The sequence below is a fragment of the Herpailurus yagouaroundi genome, unplaced genomic scaffold (assembly GCF_014898765.1).
Source record: "Herpailurus yagouaroundi ecotype Mexico unplaced genomic scaffold, PumYag 197, whole genome shotgun sequence".
Taxonomy (NCBI): domain Eukaryota; kingdom Metazoa; phylum Chordata; class Mammalia; order Carnivora; family Felidae; genus Herpailurus; species Herpailurus yagouaroundi.
The window spans coordinates 16,952,412-16,968,615 of NW_024412428.1; the positions used below are offsets into that span (position 1 = coordinate 16,952,412).

The 16,204-nt window shown below is 40.0% G+C and overlaps 1 long non-coding RNA gene across 1 annotated transcript; it reads left to right on the top strand.

The window, feature by feature from the left end:
- The first annotated feature begins 1,617 nt into the window (after positions 1–1,617).
- LOC121012677 (uncharacterized) lies at positions 1,618–13,460 on the top strand. Its single transcript, XR_005782221.1, has 3 exons — positions 1,618–1,724; positions 2,777–2,780; positions 13,450–13,460. It is a non-coding gene; the product is annotated as an uncharacterized LOC121012677 (long non-coding RNA).
- The last annotated feature ends 2,744 nt before the right edge of the window (positions 13,461–16,204 follow it).

Consider the following 16,204-nt stretch of genomic DNA (forward strand, 5'->3'; position numbering starts at 1 on the left):
CTGTGAATTTGTTTTTTTGGATTCCATGTATAAGTGATATCATGTAGTATTCATCTTTTTGCGTCTGGCTTATCACACTTAACATAATGCCCTCACGTTTATCTATGTTGTCACAACTGGTAGGATTTCCTTCTTTTGTTTCAAGCTTGATAGTATTCTAGTGTATATATTTATATCACATTTTCTTTCTTTCTTTTTTTTTTTTAGGTGATCATTTATTTATTTTGAGAGAGAGACAGAGAGCTTGAGCAGAGGAAGGACAGAGAGAGAGAAGACACAGAATCTGAAGCAGGCTCCAGGTTCTGAGCCGTCAGCACAGAATCTGACACGGGTCTTGAACCCACGAACTGTGAGATCATGACCTGAGCCGAAGGCAGAGGCTTAGCGGGCTGAGTCACCCAGGTGCCCCTACATCACATTTTCTTTACCCCTTCATCCTTCAACAGACACTTAGGTTGTTTCCATATTTTGGCTTAGTGTGAATAATGCTAAAATGGACATGGGAGAGCAGACATCCTTTTGAGATACTGGTTCTGTTTCCTTTGAATATACATCTAGCTGTGGGATGGCTGGATCATATGGTAGTTCTATTTTAATTTTTTGAAGAACCTCCATACTATCTTCCATGATGTCTGTACGAATTTACATTCCTGCCAACAGTGCACAAGTGTTCCCTTTTCTCTGCGTCCTTACCAACACTTGTTATCTTTTATCTCCTTGATGATAGTCATTTCAACAGGTGTGAGATGATACATCACTGTGGCTTTGATGTGCATTTCCCCTGATGCTTAGTGATGCTAAAAACACTTTAATTAACTGTTGGCCATTTGTATATCTTCTTCCAAGACATGGCTATATGCCTTGCTCATTTTTAAATCGGGTTCTTTGTTGTTTGCTATTGAATTGTTTGAGTTCCTTATGTATTGGATATTAACCATTTATCAGATGTATGATTTACAAATATTTTCTCCCATTTGATAGGCTGTTTGTTCACTCGGTTGATTGTTTTCTTTCCTGGGCAGTTTAATTTCATACAATTCCATGTGTCTTTTTTTTTTTTTTTTTTTTTTTTAGCTTTCCTTGCCTATGTTTTGGGGATCATATCCAAAAAATCATCTAGAACAAATGTCAGGACGCTTTTGCTTTATGTTTTCTTCTAGTAGTCTTATAATTTCAAGTACTGTTTAAGTCTTTAACCTACTTAGGGGCGCCTGGGTGGCGCAGTCGGTTAAGCGTCCGACTTCAGCCAGGTCACGATCTCGCGGTCCGTGAGTTCGAGCCCCGCGTCGGGCTCTGGGCTGATGGCTCAGAGCCTGGAGCCTGTTTCCGATTCTGTGTCTCCCTCTCTCTCTGCCCCTCCCCTGTTCATGCTCTGTCTCTCTCTGTCCCAAAAATAAATAAAAACGTTGAAAAAGTCTTTAACCTACTTGGAGTTGATTTTTGTATGTGGTGTGAGAGAAGAGGCCAATTTCATTCTTCTGCCTGTGGATGTCCAATTCTCCCACCGTTTATTGAAGAGGCTACCCTTTCCCCATTATGTGTTCTTGGCACCTTCGTTGGAGATTAGTTGAACGTAAATGTGTGAACATATTTTGGGGCTCTATTCTTTTCCATTGGTCTGTCTATATTTTAATGCCAGGATCATACTGTTTTGATTATTGTAACTTCATAATATAGTCTGAAATCAGGAGGTGTGATGCCTCCACCTTTGTTCTTCTCGCTCAGTGTGTCCATATGAATTATAACCAGTGAGGAATATTGGTCCAGCATTGCCAGATCTCTCCCTTTTTTTAAGTAAACATTCAGAGTTTTAAAAACTCTTGAAGTTCCCTTCTAGGAACTTTTCACAGAATTACATCTCCACCAGGCAAAGCAACATTTGCATTCATTACATGCATTCATCACAACGTGTTTGAAAGAAAATGGTAGAGAAAAATGAGGAACTGTCCACAACGAAATTGCTCAATACATTTTCTGAGCTTTTAGATGAATGCAACTAATTCAAACTTAAAGAAAACAGAACATGTCTGCAAGGTGTATTCATCTCACATGCTGCCACGTGGCAACCATCGGCTATTGGAGAAATGCTAGCTTTCTATTTGCTGGTCCCTTCTATCTCCATTCCTATCAAACACATTTCCTGCTGGCGTTTTGGGAAAATGGATGATCATTTAGGGATACGCAATCCACCTTGGAAACTAATGTTCATGTTAAAGTGAAGTTTTCTTCAGAGTTGGCACCTTGGAGGCAGATTTGACTTGAAATGCATTCACTTTGTACCTTTTGAGAAGCTATTTACACTTGCTAGTGTTAATAAAAGAAAGCATTTGGCTATACAGGGAAAAAGCACAGACTTGTGTTTATTCAATCAGTACAAAGACGACTTCAGAAAGCCTGGAGGGGGGTGGGGTGGGGGGTGGGCACATAAGATGAAGGATAAGGAGAAAGAAAACCCTACTCTACCTAGTAGAAAGATGCCAGGTCAGGAACCCAGGTGCCCAACAAAGCATCTTTTACACCTGAGAGTTTTCTCAATTGTGTTGTAAAATCTAGAATCTTATCAGGACACATTTAATCAAAGAGAATTCCTCGGTATGTACTATCTTGCTATGCAAATACTGGTTAACAAAAAATGAACTGTAAGTACAGCGAAATAAAGGGTATGCATACTCTGAATTCTACAGAGGAATGGCTATGCTTATTAGAAACGTGATTACATTAACCTTGGAGACCTAGTCTATCTTTCTGACCGCAATTTAGCTTGGTCCACAACAAGAGATGTTTACGTCATAAAAATCTTCTCAGGGTATTTCACTGGAGAAAATATATAAATGGTCTTTTATATAAAAAGATACTCTATTTCACTCATAATAGGAGAAGCACAAATTAAAACTACACCAAGATACCATTTCTTACCTATCAGTTTGGCAAAAATTCAAATGCTTAGCAAAGAGGCATTCCTCATACATTACTGGTAGTGCAAAATGGTATAACCACAAAATTAGCCTGGGTTCCCCAGAGAAACAGAACCAATAGGATGTATGTATATGTATATGTATATGTATATGTATATGTATGTGTATGTGTATGTAGGTGTGAATGTATGTATTTTAAGGGATTGCCTACCATGATTATGAGGGCTGGCAAGCCCTAAATCTGCAGGGTGGGCCATCAGGCTGGAGACCCAGGAAAACCTGATGCTTCAGTTGAAGTCCAAAGGCTGTTTGTTGGCAGAAATTACCCTCTCACTCAGGGAAAGTCAGTCTTTTGCTCAATAGAGGTCTTCAACTTATTGGTGAGGGCCCACCCACATTCTGGAGGACAATTTGCTTTCCTCAAAGCCCACCAATTTAAATGTTAATCTCATCCAAGAAACACCCTTACAAAATCACACAGAATAATGTTCAACCACGTATCTGGGCACCATGGCCCAGCCAAGCTGGCACATAAAATTAACTATCACAAATTTAACAGTATCCAGTAATACCACATATGCATTTACCTTTCTATCCAACAATCCCCCTTCTGGGACTGTATTGTGAAGGTACCTGTCCACAACATGAATCAATCTGAAACAACATTTGCACAAAGTTACTAATTACAACATTGTTTGAAATAACAAAATATTGGAGAAAAACTAGGACCATTCTGAGAGAACTGACTGAATAAACTATAAGATAGCCATATAATAGATTGTTAGTGAAAAATGAAAAATACTAAGGTAGAGCTCTATGAACTGGAATAGCATTATTTTCAAAATATATTCAGAAGCTAAAAAAAAAAGCAAATTGCAAATAAACATATAGTACGCTACCTTGTATAAGAAATAAAGGGGAATTGGGCCCGTGGGTGGTTCAGTTGGTTAAGCCTCTGGCTTCAGCTTGGGTCATGATCTCACATTCATGGGTACAAGCCCAGCATCGGGCTCTGTGCCGACAGCTCAGAGCCTGGAGCCTGCTTCGAATTCTATGTCTCCCTCTCTCTCTGCCCCTCACCTGCTTGTGCTCTCTCTCAAAAATAAATAAACATCAAAAAAATTTTTTTTAAAGAAATAAGGGGAAATTATATATGTAACATACGTATGTAAATATAAGTGTATATATATATATACATACCTATATATGTTTGTGTAAATACATATTCACACACACACATATATACATACATACACACTCAAAAACACACAAACACATGCTTAATTTTTCAAGAGAAACTTGGGAAGGATAAGCTAGATACAAATAAAATGATGAGCTATAGAGGGTGGGTTAAAACTCTTTCTGGGATCCAAATCCGAATATTATTCTTTTCCTCGATCCTTCCCTGAACCATGTACTTTACAGCTGTGGATCTGTGCCAACTCCAATGTCTTCCTAAAATTTCAATGCAAGCAATCATTTGCTATTCCTTGGGAGAACAAAAAGTATTTAGGGACTGCTATGAGCCAGGGATTCATGAAATTCTATCACCTTTCACAAGTGCTTAATCAAGATCTCAAATACCTTGAGTTGCCTTGTTATTACTGAGGACCTTTTGTTTTCCTAAGCTCTTCTGATAAAGAAGACTCCAAAATAGATTCTATTTATCTTTTTGCTTTTTTGGGGGGGGGGCGGTGTGATTCCAAAAAGACACCACATATCAAAAGAAAATGCAAAATTATCAGCTAAAGTTTCATTATTTGATGCCCAATTTACCTGAGGTATCAATCTCTTTATTTCTAATCAATTACAAACCATCCCAAACTTCCCTATGCCAGTTACCAAAAGAAAGTACTAGAAGAATCTTTGGTCTCACTGGCATTTTTAAGGGAGTAAAGAGGGAAGAGATTCAAGGTTGGGAGGCCATTAGAAGGCTAAGAGAATAACATAGCAAATGTTTCTAAGGGCTTGAACTAAGGCCATGGTAGCAGTGAAAAAAGAGAAAAAGATTATGGAGATACCTAGGTCTCTAGCTCAAGTGGCTAGGTGGATGGTTAAATTCTACTTTGGTATCCCCCTTCACAGAAGGTGACCATCTTGATTTATGAGCAAAATACTAATGCCAGAAAGAACCACACAATAATAAAGATGACTTTTCAAAAAAAAAAAAAAAAAAGAGAGGGAGGGAAAGAGAAATTATGCACAACTTTGATTTACTGGTTCTTTAGAAAGTAATTCACGGGTGAAAGAAATTACAGAATGTTCCTTCCATGCTAGGATGAAATATAAAACTTGGCTTTTGTGGTGTGAAGGGGGTGGTGGGAGTTGGATGAATTCCGAGTTCAGCAGTATCAATTTTGACATCCAAACACTTGGGAACTCCCTGTTCCAGAGCAACAAAGGAAAATGGGGGTCCTTATAACATCATGGCTTCCCTGCACAATTGTTTTGCTTTATTTGGAACCTTCGTTATATATCTAATTTCTTTTCCATGGAAAACACTGATGCTTGGAAAGCAGAGCAGTGTTGATAGTTTTAGGGAGAAAATTACAGGCTTTCTATCATTGCTTGTCTGTCCTAGGAAGAGTGATGGGCACATCCCACGAGAGGAGGTGTATGATCCACAGGAGCACACAAACACAGCCTCTGCTTTGCAGATTCAAGGTATAGCATAATTCCAGGCAATCAGAAAATGATGTGGCACAAGTTAGAGTCAACCCATGCCTTCATCGTGTCTACCCAAAATGTTCAAGCTATTTTGTTGTGGTAGATTTTTATTATTTTTCAAAGTATCCGCTGCTTCTACCCGAGGTAGAGGCCTTCCTGTGGGTTCATTCCCTCTGTGTGGCTCCATGCAAGAGGACTGTGCATTCCTGCCCTAAGCAGGTACAGCTGTATAATGTATTTTGGCCAGTAAAATGTGAGCGAAGTCATGTGTGTGTTATTTCTAAGCAGAAGTCTCCAGAGCTAGTACAGAGTCCCCATCTCTGTACCCTCCACTGGGAGACCAGTAAATCCAGACAAGGGCCTTTCTGACAGACAGGATCCCTGAGTGAAAATACGGAACAGAGCCTCAGCTGCCCCATGATGGCATCTAAGGTGAGCCATAAATATAGAGGTCTTTGTTACTGCAGCATAGTTTAGCCTAAGCTGACAAAATCGCATTGCTTGTTCTATCAGTCAGCTGTTGCTACAATTATGCAAAGAGTTGAAAACCACAAAATCTCATCGTGGTTGGTACCAAAAAATAAGCATTTATTTCTCACTCTTGTCTGTGGGTTGACCGGGTGCAACTGATCTAGGCGGGCTTAGCTGGGCCTGGCTTCAGGCTTAGCTGGAGTTCAGATCTGCTCTGGGTATTACTCCTTTAACAAGGCCAGAAGGCTACGCTGGACAGATTCTTTTCATGACAAAAGGAAAGAGCACAAAAGGAAAATCACCAGCCCAAAGGCATATTTTAAAGTCTTTATTCTCATCGCATTCAGAATGTTCCTTTCGGCTAAGCAAGCCCTATAGTTAAAGGTAACATCAGTGAGACAAGGATCCTGTCTCTTGTAGGATGAGCTGTGAAAGCCCATGACTAAGGTGGTAGAGAAAGGCAGGGGTGGGGTGAAGAGTGGAGAACAATAATGCAATCCACCAGTGGTTTTGAGATGGCAGATAATTATGCAGCAGCAGGTCTGAGTGGGCATCCTGGGTGCTCTGGATGCTTCTAGCATGATCCACACCAGTGCCTCCCTGCCCACTGAGTGTGTACAACAAGGGCAGATCCAAATTTTGTGGGACCTAAAACTTCTACATTATGGGGTGTCCTTTTCAAGTAAAAGAATACAAAATACCATGAGAACTCATTGGTAGCTCCCCATGGGGTCCTCAAAATGGCACATGCACGTGAGGGTCTTTGAAACTTAGGCTTCCTTACCTCACATTAAATAGGACCCTTTTCACAGGCTCACCACCATTATCTTTCTTGAGACCACTAACTTTAATCTCATTTTTATACTTGCTGATTTATGTCAGTCAGTCCTCAAGAACCTGGGAATTTACAGGTCTATTTAAAATTGGCCCTGCCCCCTTTTATTTCCTTCTCCTTTCCTGCTTTCCTTTTCTCCATAGAACTCATCATGGCCTCATATACTATATATTTTATGTACTTATTTGTTTATCTATGTCCACCAAAATAGGAACTCCATGAAGTAGGGATTTTTTAAATCAGTTTTGAACATCACTATATTCTTAGTACTTAGAACAGTGCCTCGCACTTGGTGGGTTGTTAATAAATATTTATTGAACACATGAATAAAAGACAGACTCATGAACTCTGGTATTTGCATTCTAAATCATACTGGGAGAGAAAACAGCTTGAAATGTAATGTATATTAACCATATTTACTAAAACAGAGCTGGAAGGTACCTTGGAGATCACAGACCAACCTTCTTACTTTATAAATCGGGAAACCAGGGCCCAGAGGTTTAAATTATTTGCTTCAGATCACTCGTGAAATCAAAATTCAAACATAGCAGTTAGGATGTTTTCAACGGGAAGTAACACTAAGCCCAGGTAAAGCAATAATTGCTTTAAATCATAGCATGGTTCTTGCCTTGTTCCGTCCTAAGGAATTTTCCAGCATTAACCCACTTAGTGCTCATGGCAACTCTATAATGAAGGTGTTAATAGCCCATCTTACACATGGGGACACTGAGGGACAGTGCCTTGGAGTAACTGCCAAGATGACCGAGTTAGTGAATTACCAAACTGGGCTTTAGACTTGGGCAGCCTGCTTTTAAAGCCCATGGTCTTATCTGACTCAGACTGGCTTATTAGAGAGAGTATATTGGCTTAAGTACGTGATACATCTGATGCGGCTCAGTCTGGTGGTTTAGCTCTCTCACCAGATTTCCTTTGCTTTCTGCACTCTGTATTCCAGTGTTGGCTTCATGCTAAGACTGGCTTCCCTTGAGTTCCCACAACAGCGGCCAGCAGCAACTCACATCATATGTGTTCATCTTTATATCCAGTATGTAGAAAACATTCTGGCAATATTCCTAAAGTTATCTTGTTTCTAGCCTTAACTCACGTGTCCCATCCCCAAATCCAGTCCTGGCTATTTTGTTACCTTGGCTGATGGACTTCAGGCCCGGACACACATAACACAGATGTCTGTTGGGAAGGGAAAAAGGGGGTTGGAAAGGCTGTTGTGTGAATTTACCTAAGTTAGTTTGACTGCATGGCAAATGTTGTGCTCTTTGGTAAATATTGGAACCTCATTTAAGAGTCGGAGGGGGCTATAATTCGGTCCTCCAATATTGCTTCCAGGTAGAATGCTACAATGACAGCAAGTCTCCAACAAAATCTCATCCAACATATATTTAGCAAGCGGGCACACACACACACACACAACTGTCACACTGCCAGGTTGTAGCTCAGGAAAGTTCCAATATTTGTCTCAGACCAGTGGCTTCTGTCCTGGCTGCACATTAGAATCACCTGGGAAACAGAGATGGTTTGGCTCATGCCTCACCATTTATTTATTTATTTAAAAAAAAATTTTTTTTTTCAACGTTTTTATTTATTTTTGGGACAGAGAGAGACAGAGCATGAATGGGGGAGGGGCAGAGAGAGAGGGAGACACAGAATCAGAAACAGGCTCCAGGCTCCAAGCCATCAGCCCAGAGCCTGACGCAGGGCTCGAACTCACGGACCTCGAGATCGTGACCTGGCTGAAGTCGGATGCTTAACCGACTGCGCCACCCAGGCGCCCCCATGCCTCACCATTTAATCAGAATCTTTGGAGAGGGACTCGAATGTCACTGTTTTTATTTTTATTATTATATTTTTTATTTGAGTGCAGTTGATACACAACTGCATTACATTAGTAACAGGTGTATTAGTGACAACATTAGTTACATTAGTTTCAGGTGTATTACAGTGATTCAACAAGTTTATACATTATGCTATTCTTTTTTTTAATATAATTTATTGTCAAATTGGCTTCCATACGATACCCAGTGCTCATCCTAACAAGGGCCCTCCTCAATGCCCATCACCCACTTTCCCCTCTCCCCCAACCCCCATCAACCCTCAGTTTGTTCTCAGTCTCTAAGAGTCTCTTATGGTTTACCTCCCTCCCTCTGTGTAACTTTCCCCCCCCCTTCCCCTCCTCCCTGAGGAGTGTTCACTTAGCATAACACTCTCGGGTTCCATCCACGTTGCTACAAAAGGCCATATTTCATTCTTTCTCATTGCCACGTAGTACTCCATTGTGTATATAAGCCACAATTTCTTTATCCATTCATCAGTTGATGGACATTTAGGCTCTTTCCATAATGTGGCTATTGTTGAGAGTGCTGCTATAAACATTGGGGTACGAGTGCCCCTATGCATCAGCCCTCCTGTATCCCTTGGGTAAATTCCTAGCAGTGCTACTGCTGGGTCATAGGGTAGGTCTATTTTTAATTTTTTGAGGAACCTCCACACTGTTTTCCAGAGCGGCTGTACCAGTTTGTGTTCCCACCAACAGTGCAAGAGGGTTCCCGTCTCTCCACATCCTCGCCAGCATCTATACATTATGCTCTTCTCACTAGAACTGTAGATACCATCCTCCACCACACGATGTTATTACAATATCATTATGTTCCTTATGCTGTGCCTTTTATTCCCATGACTTGTTAATTCCATCAACCATCAGTATTTTTAAAGGGTCCCAAGGTAATTCTACTGTGTAGCCAGAGTTAAAAACCACTGCTCTGGGCACTTGCAACTAGTACATGTATGAAAGTCCCAACGATATTCTGAAGGTAGGACTAGCTAGCCAAACAGAGCAAGCATGGAGCCCTTTAGGCCCCCAAATGTCAGTCTCCAGTGTCTTTATAATCCTGAACTCTACCAATTTTTTTTTTTTTTTTAAATTTTTTTTTTTTTAACGTTTATTTATTTTTGGGACAGAGAGAGACAGAGCATGAACGGGGGAGGGGCAGAGAGAGAGGGAGACACAGAATCGGAAACAGGCTCCAGGCTCTGAGCCATCAGCCCAGAGCCTGACGCGGGGCTCGAACTCACGGACCGCGAGATCGTGACCTGGCTGAAGTCGGACGCTTAACCGACTGCGCCACCCAGGCGCCCCTCTACCAATTTTTTAAAAAATGAAACTTACACATTTAAAAATGATATGTAAATGTTTTTGTCATAAGATTTAGTAATTGCTAAGGACCTAATTTCTGGGATGTTGAAAATACTTGGCATTTTAAAATAAAATGGTTACATTATTTTTCAAAATGTAGTGTATAGAATCTAAATACCATGAAATTTATAACATCACCAGCCATTATAAAAAGAACAACTTCTTCAATAGTAAGAAGTTTTATAGTATTCATCTTTCTCTTTGAATTTGTTTTCATTTTCTTCCCTTATAGATTTTCATCTTAATTTATTATATTTTGTGCTTGAAAGGGCTTCAGTGATCAACATATCATAATAAAAACACATGGATACAATTAAATTTTAACTCAAGAATTTTTTCCTTCCTGGACTAAGCTGTCATTGCAATTACACTAAAATTAATAAAAACATCATAAGCATATTGCACATATTTTTTTAGAAAAGTATTAAACAGAAGATAAAATTTTATTATAATTGTTATTTTTTCATAAGATCGTTGGGAATTTAAAACATTTATTTCATATGTATCTACATATATTCATGTATATTTATTAACTAAAATGAGACAGGATTGAGGACTGATTTTCTTCCTATTTAGCCTTCTAATAGACAAAATTTCAGAGAAAACTAACTCATATAAATGAATGGGAATCAAAGGAGTTTTGTTATAGGAATGTCATTCAATTCTTTGAACTCCTTCTCAGTTATGTGCCAAAAATCACATAGTGATCTATCCTCGAAATTAATTTTGATCATCTTTCTCTTTCATCTGACAACTTGATTCCATCCTCTTTCAGTGATTTGAAAACAATAAATTAGAAACCACCTGACCTGTAAAAGTACTTTATTTACTTGTTCAATACCAATTCTAATATGCAGAATTTTTTTTTATCTGTCATCCACTGTCTTTACATTGCCAGCCTCCATCAAAGAATGTGCTATTATTAAGTGTGCTATGGCTGAGAGCAGGGGGGTCTCGTGGGTGCTGGCACAGAGCCCCTAGCTCAGAAGGGTCCCACACTAGGTTTAATGCTCTGCTGTGAATGTCTTGAAAATCTTAATAATTTTGGAAAAAGTGGCCCCACATTTTCGTTTGCACAGGTCTCCACAAATTATGTCCCTGGTCCTGGAGGAGAAGTCTGCTTTTCTTTTGTGATAGAAGAACATTGCAAGAGTGGTGACGGAAAGGAGTGGAGACCTTCAGCAGGCACATTCCCAGGCAAACCCATTTTAGAAAAGAGTACAAGAGAAATGTAAAGATCTGGAGGTAGATTTCCTTAACATCCTTTGGAAAATCTTCTCATACCTCCAAGGGTACACGTGGCCCAGATTGAAGACCACTGCTCCCGTCGTCCAGCAGGCACGTGGCATGACCACTGGACCTGATGGATTTCACACTTCAACTCCTGAAAGAGACTGTGCAATATTCCCAATCCACATTACCTGATTTGAGCATTACTCACTTCCCCATTGACAAGTTATTAGTAATGTCTTATAAGCTACCCCAGTAGACCCCCTGGTGCATATTTTGGTAAGGATATTTTAAAGTGAGTAACCACCTCTAAAAGTGGGGCATGGAGTCTTGATTAGAGAACTTCAAAATTCTGTGTAACTATGTTACAGATTGAGATGGATTTGTGCCCAATCATCTCATTGTTTTTATACTATTTCAAATTGCCACACACACAATATTAGAGCAGCCAACAGATGTCCACTATATCAAGCTCAGGCTTTCTGACTCCAAATGTAATGCTATTTTTTTTTTAATAGGCTGTGCTTGTGATCCAGAGAGAATATGGCTCCCTAGGAGAGAGAGCATAAAGGAAGAGGGGCTGTGTCATAGTCCCAGATGGGACTACATAACAGACGCGGGGCGTCTGCCCAGTTCTGAGAAGCTTCTTAATTCACAGCAACCTGGTTTTCATTCCAGGATTTGTATGTTGTTTGTACCATATCAAAAATAAGTTATTTATTTGATTAATTCTGCTCTAGATAAAAATATCATGTACTAGAGTATTTTTTTTCTTTGAATACATTTGAACAAATACCTAAAAACATTTTAGGAGAAATGTAGGACATTAGAGACAAAACGAAGCAACTACACTCTCGGCAATAGAAGAGAAAAAGAAGTAATGTCCCTGGTAGTGGTGAGAAAAAGTGAAACAACTAGGTTACACTGGTTCCCAGTGACAGAAAGAGAATCACAATGAAAGCTATTGACATTTAAGCAGGAATTGAAATGAATGCCACCTGTACGTTCTTGTACCTAATGCTTACTAAAGACGACCCTACTTGAAATAAGATGAGTTGGGTTTTAATCTTAGATCCACAATTTTATATGTCACTGAACTTCTCTAAGACATAATTTTTGCTTCTATAAAGTAGTTCTAAATACTACCTTCCTGGTGTCTCTTATGGGAGTGTCGTAAATTCACAGGAGAAAATACTCCACTATTTTGCTACTAAACATGCAACTCGTAGGAGTTTCTCAAGCTGCTAATTCAAAAATATCATATGTAAATACAAATATATATATTAATATATAATTTTCTAATTATTAAAATAAACTTATATATTATTTTAAGCTCATACTACATATACAGAAAGTTAAATCTAGTTAATTATAAACAAATACCATCATCCTTTTAAAGATTAAATTCAGTCAATAAAAAAAATCCCCTCACCCTTCACCTTCTTTCCAGAATAACGTGAAATATCCAAGAAACTTTTTTTTTTTGGTAACACTGAATCTCAATTCTTATTTATTTATTTATTTACTTACTTATTTATTCATTTGTTCATTCATTCATTCGTTTGAGAGAGAGAGCTCAGGTGAGCAAGGGGCAAAGAGAAAGGGAGAGAGAGGGCAAAGTGAGGGGTGGGGCTCAAGCTCACAAACCCTGAGACTGAGACCTCAGCAGAAGTCAGATGCCTAGCCAACTGAGCCACCCAGATGCCCCTCCAAGAGACTTTTATTTCATTTAAGAATTTTGTTTGGAGTACACATACTGTATTGAAGTGCACTTTGAGTCTATGTCTGTGTATGTATATACATGGTTAAATGATCACTGATAATGTCATTTAACTGCTCAACCAAAGTATAGGACCGTATCTCCCTTTACATCCTATATCTTCCTCCATTTATAATATAGTGTCTTTAAATATCCCCTCTATATACATTTATAACTGCATCAGACAGTGCTATGACTTTTGCTTAAACAGTCAAACATAGTTTCAAAAATTCAAGAGGAGAAGGAAAGCTTATTTTATTTACCCATGGTTTTACATGCCACGTTCTTTCTTCCTTTTTGATGTTCCAAGTTTCTTTCTTTTTGTTTAGGGAACTTCATTAGACATTCTTTTAGGTCAGGGTAGTTCTTTGGTGACAAATTCTCCTAGCTTTCCTTCATCTGAGAATGACTCGATTTCCCCTTCACTCTTGAAAGATATTTTTACTGGATACAGGATTCTGGCTGGACAATGTTGTCTTGTTCAACCCTTAAAAAAATGTCACACCCCCTCCTCCTGACCTCTCGGGTTTCATTTGAAAAATCTGCTCTCATTCTAATTGTTTGACCTATAGATAAGGCATTTCTCTCCTTCTCTCCCTCCCTCCCAAACACTCCCACCTTCTGCTTTCAAAATTTTTTTCTTTGTTCTTAGTTTTGGGAAGATTGTCTGTGATAGCTCCTGGTATGGCTTTTTTGTTTATCCATTTGAGATTTTCTGACATTCTTCAATCTGTAGGTTTGCGTCTTTTTCCCAGTTCAGGAACTTTTTGGCCATTATTTCTTTGAGTATTTTTTCAGCCCCATCTTCTTCCTCCTCTCCTCCGGGAGGGCTGATGACACAAATGTTAACTCTTGTATTATAGCTCTATGGGTCCCTGAGGCTTTTTTGTTCTTATTATTTTAAATGTTTATTTATTTATTTTTGAGAGAGAGAGAGACAGACAGACAGACAGAGCATGAGCAGGGGAGGGGCAGAGAGAGAGGGAGACACAGAATCTGAAGCAGGCTCCAAGCTCCAGCTGTCAGCACAGAGTCCAATGTGGGGCCCGGACCCAAGAAATGTGAAATCATGACCTGAGCTGAAGTCGGAAGCTCAACCAACTGAGCCACCCAGGTGCCCCTGTTCTTATTAAAGTCTTACCTTCCCTTTTATTCAGATTGGATCATTTCTATTTTTTAATTTTTCAATCTTGCTCATTCTTCGTCTTCTTCATTTAACAGTTGAACTCATCTACTTTATTTTTTTTGTTTGTTTGTTTTTGTGTTTTTGTTTTGAGAGAGAGAGAGAGAGAGAGAGTGAGTGAGGGCAAGCTAGGGCAGAGGGAGAGGAAGAAAGAGAATCTTAAGTAGGCTCGAGGCACAGCTTGGAGCCGGATGTGGGGCTCGATCTCAGGACTGTGAAATCATGACCAGAAATCAAGATCCAGGTGCTTAACCTACTGAGTCACTCAGGCACCCCAAGAATTTTTTTAAAATTTTGATTATTTTTCAGTTCTAAAATTTCCATTTGGTCCTTTCTTCTATTTTCTATTGCTTGCTTTGCTGAGACTTTCCGTTGTTTTCATTTCTTTCAATTCTGCTCATAATTGCTAGGATTTTTACGATAGCTGCTTTAAAATCTTTGCCACAGTTCTAGAATCTCTGTCATCTAGATACTGGCATCTTTCGATTTTTTTCGCATTCAGTCTGAGGAATATATATTTCATTTCTGGTTCCTTGCTGACCAGTAATTTTCTATGGAAACTGAGACTTTTACGTTGTGAGACTCTGGGTCTTATTTAAAGTTTCTGTTTTAGGTGTTTCTTGCTGACAGCACTCTAGCAGGGGAAGGAGGAGAGGGGCCATCTGGTTGCTGCAAACAGGGATAAAAGTCAAGGTTCCTCACACAACCTCCACTGACACCAGAAGGACCCCTTGTTACTGCTGGGTGGGGCTGGGAGTTCTGGCTCCCCACCAGGCTTCCAATGACACTTCCCTGCCTGGAAGTGGTGGAAGCATCTCTCCTTAGGTCCACCGACACCATCGTGTGGCGGGTGGCTCCCTACCACCGGGTATTGGTAACGTCCTGTTTCCTCGTTCTGTTCTGATACCATCACAGTGGGGCATCTCATTACTGCAGGTGGGGGTGGCAGTCCCAGCCCATCACTTGGCCCTTTCTGATGCCATTTGGATGATTGTGAGAAGGGTCTTGGGGACCTCATTACAGCCTGGTGAGGAGGGAAACTCTAGTCTTCCCACTCGGCTTTTATTGTCAGGGGTGAGGGATCTGGCTAGAGGAGAACAATTATTATCTAAAACTGTTCTGTCTAGGGGCACGTGGGTGGCTCAGTCGGTTGAGCATTGGGACACTCGATCTCCACTCAGGTCGTGATCTCACGGTTCATGAGTCTGAGCCCCTCAAGGATCTCTGTGCTGACAGCGTGGAGCCTGCTTGGGATTCTCTTTCTCTCCTTCTCTCTCTGCCTCTCCCCGCCTTGCTATCTCTCTCTCTCAAAATAAATAAAAATAAACTTTAAATAAATGCATAAATAAAAATATTCTGTCTTATCGATCTTCCCCTTACCTGGTTCTGTGGCTAGAGAGAGCAGGTGTTTATTATTGTTGTTCTTGTTTTGACTGGACCCACTGGCATTTTTTTTTTTAACGTTTATTTATTATTGAGAGACAGAGAGAGACAGAGGATGAGCGTGGGAGGGGCAGAAAGAGGAGGAGACACAGAATACAAAGCAGGCTCCAGGCTCTGTGCTGTCAGCACAGAGCCCGACGCGGGGCTCGAATTCACAAACCATGAGATCATGACCCAAGTTGAAGTTGGACGCTTAACTGACTGGGCCACCCAGGCGCCCCTTGGCATTTTTTTGTAAGTTGCTCATTTCTCCAAGCACCCAGTCCGGGATACATGAGGCAGAAGGAAAACCCAAGGAACACACAACCATGTCATTTCTCAAGTCTGGAAGTCCCTAGTCAGCCTGCCTGTTTGTCTCTACATTTCAGATTCTGCATATGTTTGCTGTGTATAAAACATCCAGGGATTTTTGTTGTACATAGTGGAAGGAATGAGAAAAAGTATGTCTAACTCATCTTCCTGGACTGTTTATTTTTTATAAATATGGACCTAA